We start from the raw sequence: 6515 nt of genomic DNA, 5'->3' as shown, positions 1-6515 counted from the left end.
TCAATTTTTTTTTTTTCCCTGTCCAATGGATTTAATGTTAAGTCTTTGTTTTGGTGCCTGTTGACATGAAGGTTTGGTTCCCAGCAGCAGACCTTCAGTAGCTACTCTCAAGTTTCCAAAGCAGCCCCTTTCCCGGCAGGATTCCTTCCCTGCTCTGTTAACCACTTTCTCCAATGCAGGAAAAAAGAAAAAACAAAACATGTTTTCTGCCCTGGAAACAGCCCTTACCAGGGTAGCCAGTCCCAGACCAGGGGGAGTGTAGGTCTGAAAACTGGGCCAAAGAGGCTATTCAGGTGGGGTAAGGCTGTGCACTGCAGCCTTGTGCATTCTGCCCTCTGTCTGCTGACCGCCCTGCTCAGGCAGTTTGAATCTCCTGCCTTTGTGTCTGCCATGGGGCTGTGAGAACAGAGAGGTTGCACATCCCTTACTTCAACAAGACAGGTCCATCTGACAGTTTTGTCCTGTGGGGCCAGGGCAGTGTGTGCCTGCACTTGCACTGTTCTGCTGCCTGGTTTCATGTGGGGCTGGTGCTGAGGGACCTGGGCAAGCACAGGCAATGGTGCCCTCATGCACCAGGACCAGGCTGTACTCAGGCTGTGACAACCCCACATGCAGCCCTTTGCCTGACCTTTTGCCCATCTCAGGTATGATGTACCTGGATATAAATTGGCTGCAAGGAGCTCCACCACCCTCAGGCCTGGCCATGAACTGCCCCAGAGCAAACACACAGTTTCAATTGTTTATTTTATGATTAAAGGAATACTATCAGACTTGATTCATGAATTCTTGACTATGGCTTACCAAGAGGAACATTTTTGGACTATTGAATGAGGATGAACGAGCCTGAAATTTACTTCTGGAAAGGCATGGTATATATATGGCTATGCTATGCCAGAACTTTTTTTTTTTTAAATATAATTTTGTCATTTCTATGCGTTATATGTATGTGCATGTTACTTATGTGGGTGTGCTATTTGCAAAAAAAATATGGTAAGCCTGAGACACAAATAGCCGTAAAAAAGTTTTGTTTGGGAATTTGAATGTTTAACAAGCGTTTATAAAATCCTGTGGAATTTCCTTTTTTGCATTTCATATACTACTTTTCCCCTTGTCTTATTTTTCCTCTCTCTTTTGCTTGTTCTTATGTCTAAACCTGTACTTCAAACTATACCAACAAGCTCTTCCAGTTGACTGGGATTTTCAGGAATCAATGACTCTGTGATTATGGTACTCTATATTCCCTGACTTGAAGTCAGCTATCTATTTATGTTTCTATATATGCATCTCTCTATGTATCTATCTATCTAACATTAGTGTTGATTGGGTGATATAAAAAATAAATTTGCAGAGATTTACTACAAGTAATTAGAGGAGGGATGGATCATAGTAATCTGGAATAGTCTCACTTGTTTTCCTAGTGATAAGAAAGAAAGGTGAGAGAAATAAGGGGAGACAGAAATCAGAAACTGGGAGGCAGCAGTAAGTGAAGTCTGAGTATATCCTCTATTTAAGAGCAGAAAGTTCAAGTGTAGATAAGTGCCATTGAGTTGGTTTAATGTAGATTACTAGAAGATAAATTTAGAAAAATTGCTTGGCTCTTGATAATGGAAGGCCTTGAATACTAGGATCAGAATTTGCACTTTATTTTGCTGTCAGAGAAAGGTCACTGATGTTTCTTGATCAAGACATGAAGGGAGTAGCAGTAAGATTAGTTTAGAGAAGGAGGTACTGAAATTAGGGGAACTAGTTTAGAGTTAGGAGCTCTGGTAGCATAGTGGCTAAAGCACTTGACTGCTAACGAGAAGGCTGGCGGTTCAAACCCACCAGACACTCCTCGGAAGGAAGGTTGGGCAATCCTACTTCCATAGTGATACTGCCTCGGAAACCAAAGAGGGGTCACTATGAGTCGGGGCCAACTCGATGGCACACAACAACAATGACAAGTTTAGAGTTTGTTGAAGTAAGTAAGATTCTCTTCTAAGATGTTTAAGAGTATGTTAAGAAGGGTTTGAACATGAGAAGCATTATGAAGGAAAGGTTGATAGGCTTTAATGACAAGATGGCAATGAGGAATAAGGATGAAGAAGGTGATGGATATTGGGTTCATGTTATCAGCATGTACAGTTGTGAGAATACTGGTCTCTTAGATGTGAATGAATAGACAAGTTTTGAGAAAAATATTAATGAATCCAATTTTGAGTTTGCTAAATCGTGGAATTCATGTTGGTATAAATGTCCAGCAGTCATTTGGGAACTTTCATTTCTCAAGGAGAGGAGAAAAAACTCAGGGCTGGGGGTATAGATATAGTAATCATATGATTTTGGTATTAAGTAATGAGTCATTTGATTGGAAAAAAGTATAGAGAAAGAATAATATAGAGGTTGGCTTATTAATATGTGAGCAATGTATTGTGTGATTATCTATTCACCTTGTTTTTTTTTAAAAAAAACTATTTTGCTCATCTGTCTCTCACTCTCTCTCTCTGCCTTACCACCCTCCCCCCCCCCCCCCCCCCCGCATATGATTGTTTACAATGCATTACTCACTGTGCTGGGCACTGGGGATTCAATAATGAACAGTATATACCAAAACAAACCAAATGCACTGCCATCAAGTCAGACAGAATACATTCTTTTGATATCAAACAAAATATTTTAATGTTTTCTATTTCTATTCCATTTATTATGAGTTTGTGGTCATGCCTATGCAAATTTTATTTCCCAGGGTCTTAAAGACATTCTCTGACAACAGGTTTCCTCTTTTTCCTCTTATTGATACTTTTTTATTACTGCTATTTTGGAAGGGATCCTCTGTAGAAATATAATTTTAGGAATGGACTAAATTATTATTGAGGTTCAGCAAATACTGATTGTATCCCCATTGCATCCCCAATAGAAACCTGAAGGTTTCTATTGTGTTAGGCTTATAAGTAGGGCCTCTTGCAAAGAAAGTTTACTACTTAAAATTTGGTAAGGTGAAGGAAATACATGATTTTCAAAAATCTTACTTCTCATGTATAAAAATTTCTCTTGATGTGAAATTTATTTCAAATCACAATAAAAATCACAATAAATGAATGTTGTTAGCTGCCATCAGGTTGGCCCCTGACTCGTTGTGACTGTACAACAGAATGAAATGTTGTGTGGTCTGGCATCATCCCTGTTGTTGTTTGTGACTGCACCATTGTAATCCATAGGTTTTTACTGGCTGATATTTTGTAAGTAATATCAGCCCTCTCATTCTGACCCATCTTAGTCTGGAAGCTCTGCTGAAACCTGTTCCACATCAGCCCCCACTGGCAGACAGTTGGCTGAGCATGAAGTGCATTGGCTGGGAATCAAACCTTTATTTCCTTTGTGGAAAGCAAGAATGCTATCACTGAACCACCAGTGCTCCCTAACAAATGGTGACTCTGTCCCTTCTCCTGATTCTCCCGTTCTTATTCTGTTCTTATTTAGCCACAAAGTCCACTCAATGTCTTAACTTCACCGTGTCCTCTATCATTCCCTAATAAAATGGAGTAATGAAGGAATAGGGATTTCATCTAGGATTGTCCATTTTAGATTCATAAAGGATTAAAGTATCATTGTAAGGAATGATAGATTGTGAATGTCTGAATTTGTATGCTAAGATTCAAACGCAGGGGATCTATACTGTTTGTGGTAGCTATTTTATTCCACTTTCACCCTGGTGCAGTCCCCCCTCCCCCCACTGTTGGCTCACGTTTGCATCAGAGGATTAAAAAATGATGATAGTATTTGGAGCAGAACTATCAGGCAAAGATAGTATACCATGCATAAGCTGTAAGCATGACATGCTTTTCTGATAAACGAAGGATACTATTGATAGAAGAAGAATACCTTTTTCTGTGTTGAGATTATTTTGAGAATAGGAAAGGTAATTTTTTTTAGCATATTGATAAGAATGAGGTAACCCTGAATATTTTAAATTGTGAGTTAAATAGGTATGAAATCACTTTTGTAAGAGACGTTTTAAAACAGATCAACAACTATATTAATGGTATTTGTATTATTTATACCTTCAAAATCTTCAGAATCTGGGAGAAACATGCACATTTTCAGTGCTTTAATGCTAACTTGGCTTTGGGTTACTGAGATCACTTTGATAGTGAGCCAATCTGGCCACCAAATTTGGACAAGAATTCCAGATGCTGAGCATTTCATTAAGAATTGTGGACATGTAACCTGTCTTTGGTTGTATTTGTAAGTTGGGCAGATATACTAAATCAATTTTGTGAGGTGAATTTTCAACTTCAAAAACCCCAGGCCAGTATGGAAGACAAAAATGGAGCATAATGATTTTTCATTTCAGGAAAAATTAAGACAAAAGCTTTTGAGTTTGGATCCTGTCTGTCCTTTACAACCTCAAGGAAGGTTTACTAGGCTAGAAAGAAATCTCTGAAAGTGTGGTTTTTGTAATGGATATGCTGCTGACATACACTTATCATTATCAGTCCAAATGGCACTGACATAATTTGTAGGCCTTAGACTCTGGCTGGAAAGTTGCAGTGCCCTTCCTTGTACTTCTATAAACTTTTTATAAATTGGTCATTCTTGTTGTTTTTAATTTAATTTAATGTAAGACCAGTAAATCTTATTGTTAAATTACAAGAAGATTGCATCATAGCATTCATGCTTTTTTGGGGGATGCCAGATAGATGTGTTTACTTTGTAGAGAGATTTAGATTTGATTTTTTGTTTTCTTCATGGTAATTATGTTTGCACTTTGCTGATCACTAGTTGTGCATTATTACAATGGAAGGTGACAATTTGATTGTCTTCAATTGGAGAAACAAGTAATTTTATATTCACTAAGCTGTCAGGTAACACTAACTCACAGTACTAAGAGCTCCTGGCAATGTGGCTTGGCACCTATATTTAACTGCTTTGATGCTTGTGTAACCTCTGCTGAATCAGAAATACTTTGGCTGCTGGAAATGGTTTTCAGTGTTGTACAATGAGGTTTTCATTAAGTAGACAAACTGAAAATGAACTGCAAAGCCATAGTTGTTTCTTCCTGTCTCTTGCTTCCCCTTTCCTCTCTCCTCCCCCTTCTTTCTTTCCCTTCCCCTCTCCTATTCCTCTTCCTCTTGTATCCCAACCTGAAATTTATACATTATTTTATTATATGAAGGAGGAGTTACTGGATTGCTTTATTTACCTAAAGAAGAACCTCAGAGATTAGTTTCTTCACAAATTTTTTTTCAGTGTCACCATGTGGGAGCTTTCATATTTTGAAGCAATCTATATACTATGAATTTTCATTTTCTCTCTTTTTCTGACAATATTAAACAAAATGGAAATATAGGTAAGAATGGAAACCTATACAGTGACAGCTTTCTACCCTTTTTCTCTGAGAAGTCATTGTTCTGGTCTATGATTTTTATTAATAATAATTGGATAAGAGACCGTATAATTGGAGTTCCCTATTAACAAATTTCCAAGCTGACAAAAACCTGTCCTTTATTCACTTTAAAAATTATTGTTCTCACTTCATGTAAAGAGGAGATTCAAAGTGAATATATATAAATAAATTCACTCTTCTGTATTTTAGACAGCTTTCTTTTACTCAAGCTATATAGGGGACTTTCATTTGAGCTATAAAGTCATTGGAGTTAATTAAAATCCTCTTAAATTAGTACATCCATGGATTGCTAAAAGAACTAACAGATCTGCCCTGGAGGAAATGCACCCGAAATGCTCCTTGGAAGCGAGAATGGCCAGACTTCGTCTCACCTATTTTGGTCATGTTGTCAGAAGGGACCATTTCCTGGAGAAGGATGTCATGTTTGGTAGGGTGGAGGGTCGAAGAAAGAGGGGGAGGCCTTCAATGAGATGGGTTGACACGGTGGCTGTGATGATGGGCTCAAGTATAGCAGGGATTGTGGAGCTGGCGTGGGATTGGACAGTGTTTCGTTCTGCTGTGCATGGGGTCGCTATGAGTCAGAAATGACTCGACGGCACCTGATAACAACAACAACAAAATTAGTACATAAAAGGAGTTCTGGTGGCGCAGTGCCTAAGGCATTTGAGTGCTAACCAGAAGGTTGTCAGTTCAAACCCACCGGATGCTCCATGGAAAGAAGATGAGGCAATCTACTTCCGTAAAGATTTCCTGCCTTGGAAACCCAACGGTTGTCACTGTGAGTTGGAATCAACTTGATAGGAGCTCTGATAGTACTATGGTTAAAGCTTTCGACTGCTCATCAAAAGGTCAGTGGTTTGAACCCACCAGTCCCTCTGTAGGAGAAGGATAAGGCAGTCTGGTTCCATAAAGGTTTATAGCCTAGGAAACCTTATGAAGCTGTTCCACTCTGTCCTATAGTGTTGCTATGAGTTGGAATTGACTGTGTCACAGTGAGTTGGCAGTGGGAAGTTAGTATATGTATATGTTATTGCTGTTGTTATGTGCCGTTGAGTCAGCCCCGACTCATAGCGACCCCTCCTTGGGTTTCCGAGGCAGTATCACTACAGAAGTAGGATTGCCCAACCTT

This window comes from Orycteropus afer, unplaced genomic scaffold, assembly GCF_000298275.1.
Source record: "Orycteropus afer afer isolate SDZICR_OR568_19922 unplaced genomic scaffold, OryAfe1.0 scaffold00014, whole genome shotgun sequence".
NCBI lineage: Eukaryota > Metazoa > Chordata > Mammalia > Tubulidentata > Orycteropodidae > Orycteropus > Orycteropus afer.
The sequence above is the reverse complement of the archived record's forward strand: the minus strand, read 5'-3'. Positions refer to the sequence as shown.